Genomic DNA, 17,114 nt, shown 5'->3' on the forward strand with positions numbered 1-17,114 from the left:
GTTCTCACTCAGTCTCTCCTGCCAGCACTGTTCACGGCAGCAAGAAGAAGACGACAGTGACAACAGGTCAGGTCACATCGTCATCCTCTACTACCCTGGGCCCAACTCTGCTTTCAACCATGGAGCTGTACGGTGTCCCTCATGGTTAAAAGCAGTAGTTGAGTCCAAGCGACATAGGATGATGTGATCTGATCTCCTGTTCTGTCGTCCTCTTCAAAAAGCAGTCATCAGTGGGGAATACCCAGGAAGGGGATTGGGGAAGGGAGTTGTGAAAGAGAAGTTGGAAGATGGTATGTGGTCTTACTTGCTAGTCCCTGTGGCAATTCCACAGGGACCAGCAAATTCCGTGGGAAGAAGCTGATTTTGCGACCTTCCTGCAGCCATAGAATCACAGGAGACTAGGGGTCCTGGATTCTAACCTGTAAAATTAATAATTAAAAAGGAGGTGGTTTCAAGATTTGTGTGAAACTAGATAGGGTTTATTTTTATTTATTTAAAACCTTTTATATACCGACATCCGTTTGCACATCGCATCGGTTTACAAGTAACTTAATAACTTTAGGCGAAGCCTTTACATTGAACAGGAACTGTGGTATTAAGGGTTGTGATAGAGAAGCTGAGAGATTATGTGAAAGAGGGACCTGCAAGATAGAAGATGTTATGGGGGCAGTGGGGGGGGTGAAATGGGATGAAGGTTGTGATTGGAGAGTTATGTGAAGGAGGAGATGGGGGATGTGATAAGGATTGTGATAGGTTAAGGAAGGGTTGTGTAACACAGTGACTGGGGAGATTTTATTTATTTTGGGGGTTTTTATACTGGAAATCAAAGTTTCTTTTTTTTTTTTAATTTATATTTTATTAAGTTTTTGAACAATTAACATTGCAAAAAAACAAGAAAATACCCTTTTTTACATCAAACCTTCTTAACAGGCACAATACCCCTCACAAGCAAACAGTAACAGTAGTATCAAGTCCATATTACGGGAGGCTTATTACATAATTAATATACCAAAAATTTGTGTACTCACACATTACAAATTCGGAGAATATACATTTATAGCAGTTTAAACTTTCTCTTATCTGAGGAATAAATTTATTTTTCAGGACCCTTCCCATTTGGAGTCCCTTCCTAGTGGACAAAGAAGCTGGTTGAGAAAGTTGAGAAATCAAAGTTTCTAAGTGTTTACATCCATGGATTATATGTGTAAAAAAGGGGCTGAAAATCAGGGTCTATGTGAAAGAAGAACTGGGGAGGGCAGATGTGGGGGCACCTGAGATGGTGACAAAAATATGGGGTGGGGAGAGGAAAAGAGAGGATGACGGTAGGGATGTGAGAGGGAGCCAAGCTGAAGCCAGGAAAGGGGTATTTCCCTCACCTCTCTCCAGATCCCCCCACCACAATATCTCATAGCCTCCTTCCATACCCCATCTCCAGTCCTCCCTCTTTCCTCCTCTTCCACCCCATCCCTATTCTCACTTTCTTCCAACCTTCCCCATCCCCAATCCTCTCTCCATATTTTATCCTTCCTTCCCCTCTCCCTGTCTCTGAACTCTCCTCTATGTATCATCATACCTGAAATTTCTCCTTCTATCTCATCCTGCTACATTAGTCCAGTCCTTGACAAGTGGATTGTTTCTCCCTCCCAGCAGATTGAGGCAGACAACATTGTTTCCTTTGTGACATCACAGCCACTTTCTAGGGGTAGTGCTGAGCAGCAGGAATACAGTATTTTCTGCCTTCGCAGATGGTAGAACTGGATAGGTGTAGCAGCTCAGCGTTGGCTCTCAGATCAGACCATGGGGCTAGGGCAGGCACTGGTTTAGGGCAGGCACTGGTTTAGGCCAGCAGGGAGAGCCCCATTGCTTCTGCTCCCAGCCCCTGACTGGCAGTTCAGTTGAACCTGACAGAGAAAAGTTTAAAAACAAATAAAAAGATTGATAAGTGGTCTCTTCTTTTTAAGAGGAGGGGTTTTTTTTTTCTGCTTTCCTCCTTTTTCCGCTCTCCTCTCCTACCCTCTTCACCACTACAGCCCTGCAGTTGTACCTCTTAATAAAATAAAACAGCAGATTGTGTTTTGGGCTGCAGTGGGAAGGAGGAGAAGCTGATGTTGCCAGAACAGCCTGGGGGGTGAGACGTGGCTGGTTCTCCTGCGACTACATGGGGAGGAGAGATAGCAAGTGCCTTGGCATTCCTTTTCTGGCTAAGGGCAGTTTGGCGCCCGTGGAAAGGGATGGATGGAAAGGCCCACCCCAAGTGTTCAGCGCTGTGAGACCTACAGGGTCTTCTGGGTCATGGCAGAGGAGGGACCCTTTTGTCTAACATGCACCTGGATGGGGGAGGGACTCTATGACTGCGCAAAGGCAGGCCTAGCTCCCTCCTCACCACCTGCATGTTTTTTCAGTGCGCCAAGCTCTGAAGGCTGAAGGCCCTGACATTTCTGCTGCAAGGCCTCCAGAGAAGGCTGCCATCTTGGATACTCCCATGCGATTGGGCCCAGAACTACTAAGGGATGCGCTGGGAGCTGGCAAAGAGTTGGATGCACCCTTGATTTTCGTGCCAGTAGGTCCTTCACCAAGTGGAACATTGGCATTTATCCCGGGGGGGGGGGGGGTTGTGAGGACTTTCCCTGGAATTTTTATTTTCTCTGTCAGGACTTTTGTGCCTTTCAATGGCCAGGGAAGCCCCTTGAGAGATCACTTCAAGGACACAGAAAGGGTTTGTGCGGTCCCTTCTCCCTGATTCTTGCCAAGAAGATGCAACCGGCCATTGAAGCACTGGAGCCCTCTTGGGAGGACTCTGAGGAGGTGAGGGAACCTTGGGTATTGGGAGATTTTGGTGTCCTTGGAAGAGGGGTAAATTTCCCCTGGCCCTGAAGATGACTTTTTCATTTGACCTTTTCACCAGGATGAGAGAGGTTTTTTTGATGGAACAGATGATTTCATATCTTCTGAAAGAGTCAAAGCCACAGAAAGCTCTAGTGTGGGACTCAGTTATTAAGGGAAAGCAAAAGACCACTATTGCCTTTCCACTCCACCCAGAGGTGGAGGAGATGATTTTGGCTGAATGGAAGTACCTGGAGTTGGGCATGGGAGGAGTCGGTCTCCTGCAACAGCTATACCCCCTTCTACCTGCTGCACTGCAGAAGGTTTTTCAGGTTCCAGTAGTGGATGCCTTGGTCATAGTGGTGACCAGGCGCAGCACTATTCCTGCGGAGAAGAGTGCATCTCTAAAGGACCCACAGGACAGGAAGATGGAGCCCTCCTCCCCCGAGAAACGTTTTTGTCTCATCTGTGATGGCGGTGCAGATTTCTATCTGCTCGGCCCTGGTGGTCTGGACTCTCCTTCGCTCGGTACAACAGCTTCCCAAGAGTGAGGAGGTGGCCAGGATGAAATCAGATACAGCCTTCTTGGTAGATGCTCTGAATTATTTATTACAGAGCTCCGTCCATTCAGTGGCCCTTTTGGTTGTGGAACGTTGGCTCTTGTGGCTATGCAATTGGGCAGCTGGAATCTTGGTCTAAGCCCCATTTGGGTAAGTTTGCCCTTTAAGGATCGGCTGCTATTCAGGATCTGGACCAGTTGGTTAAGAATCTCAGAGATCCTAAGCCCCAGCATTTGCTGGAAGACAAGGACCACTCCTTTTATAGGGCTGGCAGAGGTTGCAGATAATTTCAAGCTTCATGGCAGTATCGGCCAGATAGACAATTTTCTTTGGTACTACCTTTACTGCTTATTCATGCTCCAGAGGTTGTCCTTTTGTGGAGCCAGAAGACAGAGAACAGATGCCAATTCTTCCTCAGGAGCCGGCAGAGCCTCCTCATGAGGTTCCATGGGTTCACTCATTTGACTCCTGTAGGAGGCTGTCTACAAGAGTTCTACAGAGAATGGACCCAACAACCGATCAATGAGTGTTCGAGATAATTTGTTCTGGCCACTTCTTGGACCTGCATCATCTCATTCAAGATGTTTTCATGATCTCTCCTTGCTCTTCTCCAGCCAAGCAGCGGGCAGTCTGCGCGACCCTGCTAAAGCTGCAGCTTTTGTGGGGTCGAGGATGTTAGTGCATTTATTTCGTGATGCCCAAAAAGGATGGATCCTTCCATCCCATCCTGGATTTCAAGGATGTGAACTGCTGTCTGTGGGTTTCTCGTTTTCGTATGGAAACTCTGCAGTCCATTCTTGTCACAATTTGACAGGGGAAGTTCCTTTGGATCTGTTGGAGGCCTGCCTACATATTCCATTCGGGACAGGAATCAAAGATATCTATGTTTTTGTATGCTGTGGGAACATTTTCAGTTTTGAGTTTCACTGTTTGAGCTAGCAACTGCACCATGGGTTTTTACCAAAATAATCATTGTGGTGGTGGCACAAGGGATTCACAGTCCACCCATATCTCGCAAACTACTTAATCTGAGCCCCATCTCAAAAGGACGTAGCTCAAGAGGCTCATTGTGGGGGGGGGGGTTTAGAAGGCTTTGGACTGGGTAGTCAATTTTGCCCAAGAGTACCCTATAGCCCATGCAGTCCCTGGAGTACTTCGGGCATGGTTTGATACATGGGTGGGACAATCTTCTCCTACATATGAGTGCACAAGATACTCCCATCTGGGGCTTCCTAGAATTGCCGATCCCTTTTACATGGGATTATTTGCAGATGCTCGGTCTGATTGCGGCGACTCTGCGGAGCACCTGAGCTCATGTGCACCCTCTTCAGGTGTTGCTTCTGACTCTGTGGTCTCTGCAGTTGCAGGACTACAGCATTCGACTCCCCCTGAACCAGTCAGTGCGCCAGTTCACTTCTCTGGTGGTTGGTTACTTCCCATTTGTGGAAGGGAGTCTGCCTAGCCACTCCGATTTGGGTCTTGGTCATGATGGACATGAGCTTCTCGGGTTGGGGGCTGCTAGTCAGGATCAGGTGGCCCAGGATAGTTAGTCTCCAAGTAAGGCCTCAGGGTCCATCAACTGGCTGGAGGCCAGGGCAATTTGCCCACCTCCTTCTCAGTTTCCTCTAGTACTCTGTGGGAGGGCCATTCAGGTCCTCTCGGACTATGCCAATATGGTAGTCTTATGTGAATTGGCAGGGGGTCCAGGAGTCAAGGGGTTTATGGCAAAAAAGTTGCTCCTATTCCCTGGACAGAGAAGAAATCTCTGACTGCTCTTGTGGCACAAATCGCCAGCCAGGGAAATGTCCAGCTAACTTTCTCAGCCGAAATCTGCTAGAATCTGGGAAATGGGAGCTGAGCTCTGTTGCATTTTGCAGGATTTGCTGTAGGTGGGGGTCATCCTCAGGTGGATTTGATGGTGACCCAGAGGAACGAGAAGGTAGACCATTTTTTCTGCCGATGAAAGGAAGCAGGGGGTCAATGAGTATCAACCTCCTAGTGCAGCCCTGGTCAGAGTGGGAACTCCTGCATGTCTTCAGTCGAGGATGCTCATATGCAGACTGCTTTGGCAAATAGTGCTGGAGAGGTAAGTGTTACCACTGGTTAAGCCAGACTGAGCGTGCCGACCATGGTATGTGGACCTGCTCCAATTGCAGGTGGGCTGGCCCATGCGCCTCCAACCGACAAGGGGTCTCTTGGCTCAAGGGCCTGTGGTCATGGATGATCTGGTTCATTCTTGTCTTAAGGCCTGGTTCTTGAATGGAAATGGCTCCACAAGAAGGGTATTCCTCAGGGATAAATTCCACACTACTAAGTCTTGGAAATGGTCCATTTCCTTGGCTTACATTTGAGTCTGCTGTGTGTTTAAAACAGTTCTCTGGGTCCAGATCAGTGTCTCCTTGGCAAGCTGCTGTTGCCTGTATCTTAGTCTTTCTCCAGGGCAATCTGGCAGTCTGAATTCCTTTAAGGTGCAGGTGGCAGCTATTTCTTGCTGTCGGGAGCCTGTAGCAGGTGTGTATAGCAGCTCATCCGGATGTGTCCCGCTTCTTGAGGGGCATGAAAAGGGTGCAGCCAACCTTCTGACCCATTGTTCCCCTGTGGGATCTCAATTTAGTGTGAAAGTCCTAACTGGGGGGGCCCCTTTTGATCCCTTGAGACAGAGTTCCTTGAAAGATTTGTCACTGAAGACCATTCTGATTGCAATTTATTTTGCATAGCAGGTCTCTGAGCTGTAAGCCCTAACTTGCTGTGGCCCCTTTTTAGTGATTTTATCAGACAGTAGTTTTTCTGGTCAGTGCTGTCTTTCCTCCAAAAGGCGAATTCCGCCTTCATATCAGACAATTTCCCTTCAGCTTTTTTGCGGGAGGAGTGTGGACGTGAGCATCATTCTTTCAGGTACTTGGATGTGCAGAGGATTATTTTGTGGTATTTGGACATAAGTCGGACAGATTGTTTATCTTGTTTGGAGGAATGTGTAAAAAGGGAGGCAGCCTTTAAGGCCACTCCAACTTGCTGGATAAAGGAGACAATCGATTTGGTTTACTTGCTAAAAGGGTAAAAAGCCATTGGAATTGGTGCATGTGCACTCCACCAGGGGTTGCAGTCTATGCTCTGGGCAGAGGTGCATGTGCTTGCGCAGGCCGATACTTGCAGGGCGGTCACTTTGTCTTCTCTGTATACCTTTGTGAAGCATCATCGGCTGGATGTGCTGGCATGGGAGGATATAGCATATGGTGTAAGGGTTCTTTGTGGAGCCCTTGCTTCCTTCTGCCCGGGTAGATGAAGCTTTAGTACTTCCCACTTGTCAATAGGGCAGTGGTAGCATTTTTTCTGCCCTATGCAAACAGTTAATGTGCTCAGCCCCTGCCCTCCTCCGCCGTTCTGTTTTTGTTAACACAGGAATTTTTGCTGTTTTCCAATAACCATCATGCAGTAGAAAATATAGGAAAATTGGTTCTTGCCTGCTAATTTTCATTCCTGTAATACCACAGTTCAGTCCAAACTAGTGGGTTGTGCATTCCTACCAGCAGATGGAGTCCAAGAACATAAAACTTTGGGCACTGCTACTTAACGAGAGTGCCACCTGCAGCCCCTCAGTATTGACCTGCAACCCAAGCCTAAACAACCAAACTTTACTTAAAAAGGTGAAGGTGGTTGGAAACCAAAAACTTTTAAAACCGCCAACCTCTCGCCCAGAACAGATTAAAACAAAAAGAAAAAAACACTAGACCACCTCGGAAATTGCCCCTTCTGGAGCATTTGCAAAAAGATCAAATGGTTTCTTCAGGAAATATCACCTCTCAAGGTAGTGTTTCGGAATCTGAAAGGGAGACTGGTCTCTGGACTGATCTGTGGTATTATAGGAACGAAAATTAGCAGTGAGAACCAATTTTCCTTTCCTAGAGTACCCAAGCTACTCTACACTGGGCCGGGAATCCGAAAGACCCGTTCGCTGTACACCCTCCCCAAAGGACGATTCATCTTGTGTCCTCACATCCAAACGATAATGCTTTGTGAAATGTGCAGGGAAGACCAAAACCGCCCGCTCTGCAGATCTCCTGAGGCGACAGAAGCTGACAACTCAGCCCAGGAAGTAGCCTGGGCTCTAGTGGAATGAGCTCTCAGACCCATGGGCACCTGACGCCTGTGGGCAGCATAAGCCACAGGATAGCCTCCTTAATCCAGCGCAAAACCGTCACCTCGAAGCCTTGTCACCCTTCTTAGGACCCCCCCAAACAAGACAAACAGATGGTCCGAATGCTGGAAGTCATATAATAACCTCCAATAGCGCAAAGATCGCAACGCACATCCAAAAGATGAAGTTACCTCTCCTGAGGACCAATTCGGAAATCTTGGCAGATCTACCACCCAGACTCACATGAAAATCAGAGACCACCTTGGGCACGAAGGAAGGAACCATGTGCAGCAAATCTCTTATCATAATTCCTAAGAAAAAGGATCTTGACACGACAAAGCCTGTAACTCTGAAATGCGTCGAGCAGAACAAATGGCTATGAGGAAACAGTCTTCAAGGTCAAATCCTTAATGGAGCCCTCCGTAATGGCTCAAAGGGGGCTCCGCAAAAACGCCCGAAGCACCAGGTTTCAAACTCCAGTTCAGACATAACGGGTCTACCGGAGGACGTAAATGCTTTACTCTTTTGAGGAAACGCACAATGTCTGGAATGCATTGCCAGCGACTGACCGTGAACTTTGCACCTTAAGGCACCTAGGGCAGCCACCCTGAACCCTAAGAGTTGAAAGCTAAATCTTTGGCCAACCCCTGTTTGCAGGAAGTCCAACTCCTGGGGAATCTCTGACAAAGGATCCAAGGAGCGCTGGCGGCACCATGCCTCAAATAACTTCCAGACCCTAACATAGGCCATAGAAGTAGAAGGCCGACGCGCCTGAAGAAGAGTGGAAATGACCTACTCGGAATATCCCCTCAATCGCCGCCTCTCAAAAGCCAGGCCGCGAGAGAGAATGATCCAAAAATATGGGCCCCTGACTGAGTAGATGCGGACGATGTGCCAGCTGTAGAGGACCTTCTAAGGCTAATCGTACCATGTCTGTGAACCACAGGCGACGCGGCCACTCCAGACCCACCAACACTACACTGCCTGGATGCCGGTCTGTGCGACCGATGAGAGGCCAGAGAGGAAAGGCAATGAGAAAAATGCCCGTGGGCCACGGACATACCAGAGCGTCCAGTCCTACCGAGCCTATTTCTCAAAGACGGCTGAAGAAGCACTCTGTCTTCGTATTGGCTCGAGTTGCCATCAGATCCAACTGAGGCATGCCCCACCTGACGCAAAGAAGGTTCCATGCTTCGGAAGCTAACTCCCACTCTCCCGGATCGAGCTTTTGCCTGCTGAGGAAGTCCGCCTGTACATTATCCACGCCCACGACATGAGATGCGGTAATTCCTTTGAAATGGCACTCCGCCCAAACGAACAATAGCCTTGCCTCTAATGCCACCGCGAGTCTCCGTGTCCTACCTTGCCAGTTGATGTAAGCTACCGTCGTCGCATTTTCTGAGAACACTCAAACCATTGTGTCCCTGACCAGAGGAAGAAATGCTCATAGGGCCAGTTAGGCAGCCCTCGTGTCGAGGCGGTTGATGGACCAGGATTTCTCAGTTGGAGACCAAAGCCCTTGGGCAAATTTGTTGAGGCAGACTGCACCCCATCCGGATAGACTGGCATCTACCCAATTTGGAGGGTCTAAGTCCACTCCCTGTTCCAGGTTGCTGCGTGAAAGCCACCATGATAAACTGACTCTAAGGAGAGGTAACTGTATATGGAACTCTTCCGACACTGGACTCCACCGCGATAACAGCGCACACTGCAACGGACGCAAATGAGCGAACGGCCACAGTACCAAATCCAAGGTGGAGGCCATGGATCCCAGAACCTGTAAGTGATGCCAAACTATTGGATTCTTCCTCTGAAGCAGGGCTTGGACCTGATCCTGCAACTTTGTTACACGGTCCACTGCCAGAGAAAGTGTCGAAGAGCACTCCCAAGTAGACCAACGACTGCGTGGGCTCCAAATGACTTTTCTGGACATTTATGACCCAGCCGAACAACTGCAAGATGAGCATCACCCTCTGAACTGCCCTTACGTAGGCCTCCTGAGACTTTGCTCGGATTAGCCAGTCATCATACGGATAAACAAGGACTCCCTCCTTGCGCAGGAACGCCGCCATGACCACCATGACCTTGGTGAAAGTACGTGGAGCTGTGACCAGGCCGAAAGGGAGAGCTTGAAACTGGAAAGGTTGGCCCATCACCTTGAAGCGGGGGAACTGCTGGTGAGCCCGGCGAATCAGGATGTGGAGATATGCCTCCATGAGGTCTAACAACGTGAGAAACTCTCCTCAGCGTACTACGGCCATCACAGTTCTCAACGTCTCCATGCGAAAACAGGGAACTCGCAAACACCTGTTCACTTTCTGCAGATCCAGAATGGGACGAAAGGTGTCCTCTTTCTTGGGAACCACAAAGTAGACAGAATACTGTCCCTTGCCCTGTTCTGCCAGTGGAACTGGAACAATGGCCTGGAGATCAATCAGCCATTGTAGAGTCCCCTGTACTGTCTTGCGATTGACCCACAAAGTGACACGAGTCTCCACAAAGGCCTCCCGCACCGGGCGCGAAAATTCGAGAGCGTAACCGTCCCGGACCACTTCCAAGACCCATCGGTCCAGTAATCGTTTCCTATTCCACGTGGAAGCTCGACAATCTGCCTCCGACAGCTTGTACGACGGAATGGGTGCCCCTGGCTTCACTGGGTAGGTTTTCCACGACTAGCACCCTGGCCCGTGGACTCTCTACCTGGGCGCCGTCCACCACTAAAAGACTGCTGACGTCCCGAGGCCGGCCTGGACCCCCAAGGAGTGTTGAAGACCTATCAGGGCGAATTCTGCGAGAATCCCTAAAACGAGCCCGTGGGGGGAAAACCCTTCCCCAAAGTTTTCCTATCCTCTGGCAATCTGTTGCCCTTGGACTCCCCCAGCAATTTCACCAACTGGTTGAGATCCTTCCCGAAGAGAAGTATGCTGACCAATTACGCAACCAGAGCAGTCTATGAGCCATAACCGCAGACACCATACTACACCCCAAGGTCCTAATCAAGTCATACAATGCGTCCGCCGACATAGGCAACTCTGCTTCTAAATGCACGGCTTGCACGGGTCCCCCTCCATCAGGACTGGGGGTTGCAGCCGCCTCCTGAACCCAGCAAAGACAGGCTCTCTGCATGAGGCTGGCGCAAATAGCCGCCCTGAGACTCCGCGCTGAGACCTCGAAGATTCACTTCAGATGAATCTCCAGTTTGCGGTCCTGAATGTTCTTCAGCGCAGTGGCCCCGGCCACAGGAATGATGGTCGTCTTAGTCACGGCAGACATCGCCGCATCCACCTTCGGTATCTTTAGAAGATCCAAATCATCCTGCGATAGCGGGTAAAGCTTTGCCAAGACTCTTCCCACTTTTAAAACCCACATCCAGCGAGTCCCGGGTCACTAGCTTGCGGACCTTCTTAGGTAATGGGAATCCCATTCGCTGTCTGATTCCTCCTATGAAACTTTGATCCCAGGTTCTCCAAGATCTGGGGAATGAGAGGTCGGAACTCCTCTCGCTTAAACAAGCGCACTACCCTGGGATCATCGCCTTCAGAGGGTGGGAGGTCATATTGGTCTGGGTCGTCCTGTATCACATCACCCTTATCCTGGGTGAGTCCTGGATCTTGATCTGCCCCAGGGTCTGAGATATCCCCGAGTGGGCCGGCAACCTATCCACACCTTGAGACCCCTTGGTGAGCCCCTGCAGGGTGATGGTGGTCCGGGGACCCCATGGGTATCTGCTTTGGTGGAGGTTCCACCAAAGGGTCTGGCTGTGCTGCTCTCTTCAGGACCTTCTGTTTCCTAGCCAAGAACTCCTGATGCAGCAGGAGCACAAACTCAGGGCAAAACTCTCCTGAATCAACACCACCCCCCACAGGGAGGGTCTGGTGGTCCAGGGTCATCCCCAAACATGGGAATTTGGTCCACCAGCGAAAGAATTGGAGGGGCCGCCTCCTCCCTTGGCAGCTGCCGCGAGTACCCTCCCCCACCAAGGAGGAAGGAGAACCGGAGCCCTTGCCTGCTTGCTGCTCTCCCCCGAGGAAGTTCCCTCCTGCCCTGAAGAGCAGACAGAACACTAACTAGTATTTATGGCCTGCCCTGACGGCCCCACATGCGTGGCAGATTCCCAACTTAGGCCGGGGTGCCATTGAGGAAAAAAATTCCAGTCAGAAAACCTTTGCGCGACTGTCAGAAGCTAAAAATAGAAAAACTCCCTGCTGGCACGAAATTGCTGTGAGGAGAGCTGCGGCGTAAAAATAAAGAGGCCTCACGCGTGATGGCCGCACGTTTTCACACCATGCTATTATTCCTTACAGTATAAGGGGTAAAAATTTGAAATGGGCCCCCGCGGCTCGAGGGTTGAAAACCGGACGCTCAATTTTGCCGGTGTCTGGTTTCCGAACCCGTGGCTGTCAGCGGGCTCGAGAATCGACGCTGGCAAAATTGAGCGTCAGCCGTCAAACCCACTGACAGCCGCCACTCCTGTCTGAAAAGAGGCGCTAGGGTCGCGCTAGTGTGCCTAGCATCTCTTTTTACCGCCGGCCCTAATTTAAATAAATTGATTTACTGTATCGCGCGCACAGGAGAGCAGGCGCTCTCCCGCGAACTTTACTGTATCGACCTGTTAGATTGTAAGCCCTCTGGGGATAGGGAAATACCTACAGTACCTGAATGTAAACTGTGATATCTCAGATCAAATGATGGTATATATAATAAATAAATATTAGTTGCCCGGGATACTGAAGTAACACCTGCCCAAGGGCATATGTTAAATTCTAAGCAACCAGAAAATACTGCTTTTCTGTACACCCTCTGACTTAATATCCTAGTGATATTAATTTGGAGGAACCAAAAATTAAAAAAAAAAGAAAAACTCTGCCTTCAGGTCGGCAGGTTAGAAAAACAGGTTCGGAAACAAGATACCGGTAAAATAGAGCATCACTAATAAGGAGGGGCTAGAGACGATCTATTGTCCCTAGCGTCTCCTCATTTAAATAGAGAATCGCACACCCAGAAGAGGTGCCTGGGCGCACTTTGGGAGAGCGGGCGCTCAACACGGAGCGCTGGTTCTCCTGCATTTTTTACTGTATCAGCCTGATTGTGTAACTACAGCAAGGGTTATTTTTCCTTTTATGCATTGCTTTGCACTTGTCCACGTAAAATTTTATCTGTCATTTGGAAGCCCAGTCTTCCAGTCTTGCGAGGTTCTCCTGCAATTTATCACAATCCACTTGAGATTTAACTACTCTGCATAATTTTGTCTCATCTGCAAATTTGGTCACCTCGCTTGTTGTACCCCTTTCCAGATCATTTATAAACATCTTTAAAAACACCATTCCAAGTACGGATCCCTGAGGCACTCCACGGTTTACCTTTTTCCACTGTGAAAATACACACACACTATATATATTTATTTATTTATCGAGTTTTATATACCGTCATTCGGTTTCGCCATCACAATGGTTTAAAAGGATTGATTTCTGTAGTCGTATAGTTCTACATTACTACAGACATACATTTGTTAACATGGCTTTTTTAACATACGAGTATATACTCTTTCAACAAGTCTTTCAGGTATTAGGCTGGTCTCTTCTTGTAAAGTCATTAGTCTAGTGTTTTGGGGGGATTTGGTAAGCTTTTGTAAACATCCATGTTTTTAGCTCTCTTTTGAATGTTTTTAGATTCTGTTGTGTTCTTAGTTCCATTGGGAGGGAGTTCCAAAGCTTGAGGCTTCCCAGGGAAATAGCTCTCTTCTGAGTTGTGGTAAGTTTGTGACCAATCGGTGGAATTTTTATTAGGCCTTTGTTCGCTGATCGTAGATTTCTATTATATATATCTATATAATATGTGTACATATATCTATATATATAATATGTGTACACACACACACACTTTTAGTGATAAAACAGAACACAGTAAATGAAAACTGGTCAGATTGGCCTATCAATCTGACAAGTTGATGTTACAGTTGTAACTATGGCGGCTCCATGCAGGTTACCCCAGTGTAACTTCTTGGAAACCTGAGGTAGCGATACTGCCGTGGTCTGCGCACTGGCTTGTGTTCTCCTCTCTTTAACACTTTACAGTTTCATAAGGCTGGGCAAACTGTCATGCCCCCTCATTTCTTCTACTTGTTACTCACCACCTGCCCTTACTACTATGCTCTGCATCTGTCACAGTTTAGTTGCTATTATTTGTTATGGTAGGCTATTCCAGGCACTGAATTTATTTACTTATTTAAAATTTCTTATATTCTGCAAACTCAAACTGTCCAGTGCAGATTACAATAATCACATGCATAATTATTATACAATAAAAATCACATCACGACAAATTAAAACATTAAAATGCACATACAGCACCCTTTCAAAATAGATGGAACTGCATTAAATCCATAGAAGTTTTATTTATTTATTTATTTATTTAAATTTCTTATATACCGGCATTCGCGATGGGAGTCGCATCATGCCGGTTTACAAATAACAAGGTGTGACAACAGAATAAATACTTAATAACTTAAAAACATTAACATGTGATAGAAGAATAGGTAGCAGTTACAATAAAACAGGGATAAAATGCAACTTGGAATGAAGAGAAGGCAAAAGAGAGATTAACACTGAGATAACAAAAGAATGACCAAGGTAAATAAAACCTGCCTCATTAAAAAACATTATGAGTTGTCAAAGGTTGTTGATTACCCTGACGGGAGTTCTTAGTTGCTTGAGTTGAGAGTGGGTTCAGTTGGTGTCTGGAAAGGCTTTCAAGAATAGCCAGGTTTTAAGTCTTTTTCTGAAAGTGGGGAGGCAAGGTTCCTGTCTCGGTTCTGGTGGGATAGAATTCCACAAGGTAGGTCCTGCTGTAGAGAAAGCCCTGTCTCTGAGAGTCCTCTGGTTAAAGGTTTTTGCAGGAGGCACCTGTAATGAGTCTCTGTAGGACTCTCTGATAGGTCTGATGGAGGTATGTTTTTAAATGGGATTTGGAGGTTAAGCGGAGAGAGTTGATGGAATGCTTTGTAGATGGTAGTAATGGATTTATATAAGATTCTATAGTGCACTGGCCAGCCAATGTAAGTCTTTGAGAATCGGAGATAAGTTATCGGAGATAATCGGAGATAATCGGAGATAATCGGAGATAATCTGAGAATCGGAGATAAGTTAATCTGAGTATGTCTGTGTAAATAACCTTTAATTTTTTATGAAATATTTTATAATCTGCTTCTGAACATAACTGTAGGGGCACCTTATTCCATTCAAAGGGGTCTGCAATTGAAAATGCTTTAGATCTGATATGTTTCAATCTAAAATCCTGACTAGAAGGGACATTCAGAAAATGTGAATTAGAGCACAAGGCATGATTTTATTTATTTATTTATTTATTTAAACATTTTTATATACTGAACATATTGTGTATACTTCAAGTCGGTTTACAATAAAACAACGGACTGTCTTTAACGACATGTCCTAAAAACAAATAAAATATCATAAAAATAAAATAAACTCAGCTAAAAATGAAACCCTATAAATAACATAAAATGATACAATAATCAGTTAAAAAAATAATAAAATACATACAAATCATTCAATATCAAACTAACAATAGGGTTAATAAAAATCTCGTGACTATATTTTAGTTCCCAGGGAGAGAGTCTATTGGAATCATACTGTCGTGGTGAAAGCTTGCATGTACAACCATGTTTTTAGTTGCTTCTTAAGAGTGAATACTCTCCTCTAAACGTAACTCAAGTGGGAGAGAATTCCACAATTTAGGGCCAGCTATAGAAAGGGCCCTTTCCCTAACTGTGTTGAGATGTGCTGATTTTATTGAAGGAACCGAAAGAAGTGCCTTGCCTAAAGACCGTAGATTACGATTATGATTTGGGACATATAACAAAATCTTAGAAGATTAACAACTATACTCATCATAAACTGCCTTAATCACTAGTGAAAGCAACTTAAAATGAGATCGCTGTAAAATAGGCAACCAGTGGAGAATTTTTATGAGGCTTAACACTTTTTCCCACTTGGACAGAATATTCTTACAGGCACATTTTGAACCAATTGTAACACTTTCAGCAAATACTTTGGAAGGCCTATGAATAAAACATTGTAATAGCCTACTGTACTCAGAACCAAAGCCTGTACTGCTAAACAGAAATCCATAGGCAACAGACAATTCCATAATGGCTTTACCAAATTTAACTTTAAAAAATGCTTGTTTGGATACATTTTGAGTCTGTGTCCAGAAGGATAATTTTCTATCTATTATATACTCCCAAATTTTGCATTTCACCAAACCCATATTAAGCCTTCCTTCCAATCAAAAAATCAGGTCATATCCTATGTCCCAGCCAAAAAAGTTTACTTTTGTTTTCATTTTAAACCAGATAATTACTAATAAACCAGTTTTTAACTGCCCTATAACATTGTTTAAAAGTGGCCTCTGGGAAAATCCCAGGTTCTTGGCTAGGAATAAAAAATTACAAACTCGCATAGCTTTTGTACACCACCCCCAATGAATTTAATAATGAACACAAAGGCTGTTAAAATATATTAAATAAAGAATCTGGGAGACCAAGATGGCTGCTGACTAGCGTGCACCCATAGATGCTCTCTCCGTGGCCCTCTTAAGATTTCTTCTTTTACTTATTCTTAATATTCCGCACACAAAGAGAAAAGCAAGAGTAAGAGAAGTTGCGACTTCTTCTCCAATACCTGATTCACCTCAGCAACGGATGGATTCACTCTTCACGTTGCCTCTGCAGGGAGGTCGCTGGGGAGCTTGGCAGGGAATGAACACCGACCCCCCCCTGGCTGAAGAAACATCTCTAAGTCCCGGTGCGCCGTTGGCCCCATTGCCATCTTCTACAATACCTGATTTCATTTCGAAGCTTTGAAGAAAGATCTGATGCCCCGAGAAGGGATGCCATTTTGATGTCATCTTCGGAGAGTCATTTGCGAGACCCCGTGGTCTCGCAAATGGATGGATAATGGAAACCTCACAGAAGGAGGAGCCTATGAGCCTAAGGTACAGTCTACAGTCTCCCTTAGTAAGACCACCGGTAATAACTCTGGATTCAATTTGGAATGCTCTAACTTCATTGGAAAAAGCCATTTATTCCTTAACTCAAGAATTGAAAGAGACTAATTTATTTATTTATTTAAGTCTTTTCTATACCGTCGTTAAGGTGGGTACCGTCACAACGGTTTACATAAAGGCACATAAAAGTAATGCTATTATAATCTTTCATTTTACATAGGTGCCATAAGGTTCGGTAACAGTTTTTAAACAAGATTAATCATTAGAAGCGTGTAAAACATGTCCAGGTCAATTTCTATAGCAGTTTGAGTACAGGACTCATTCTATAATTGTAACTTTATCCTTTACTGCAGGGTTCACTTAAAACTGCACACTTAGTGATTACTGTTGTGTGTGCAGGTGCTCTTTGATTGTACCTTGTGCTACTTTGGTTTACTATGGAATCTCAAATTGTAGCTATCGATTCCCAGCTGAAAGAATTTGACAAAAGATTATCTCATTCTGAATCGGTTCAGAGCAACTTGGCTCAATCGGATATTGTCCATTCAAGAAAGTTAGAAAATATAGAAAAT

At 46.1% G+C, this 17,114-nt stretch overlaps 1 protein-coding gene across 1 annotated transcript in view; it reads left to right on the plus strand.

Moving 5' to 3' along the window:
* TDRD1 (tudor domain containing 1) overlaps positions 1–17,114 on the plus strand; it is a gene marked incomplete at its 5' end in the record, with an annotated part of 488,249 nt that overhangs the window by 448,638 nt on the left and 22,497 nt on the right. The gene's annotated exons all lie outside the window — the stretch shown is intronic.

The sequence above is a fragment of the Rhinatrema bivittatum genome, chromosome 7 (assembly GCF_901001135.1).
Source record: "Rhinatrema bivittatum chromosome 7, aRhiBiv1.1, whole genome shotgun sequence".
Taxonomy (NCBI): domain Eukaryota; kingdom Metazoa; phylum Chordata; class Amphibia; order Gymnophiona; family Rhinatrematidae; genus Rhinatrema; species Rhinatrema bivittatum.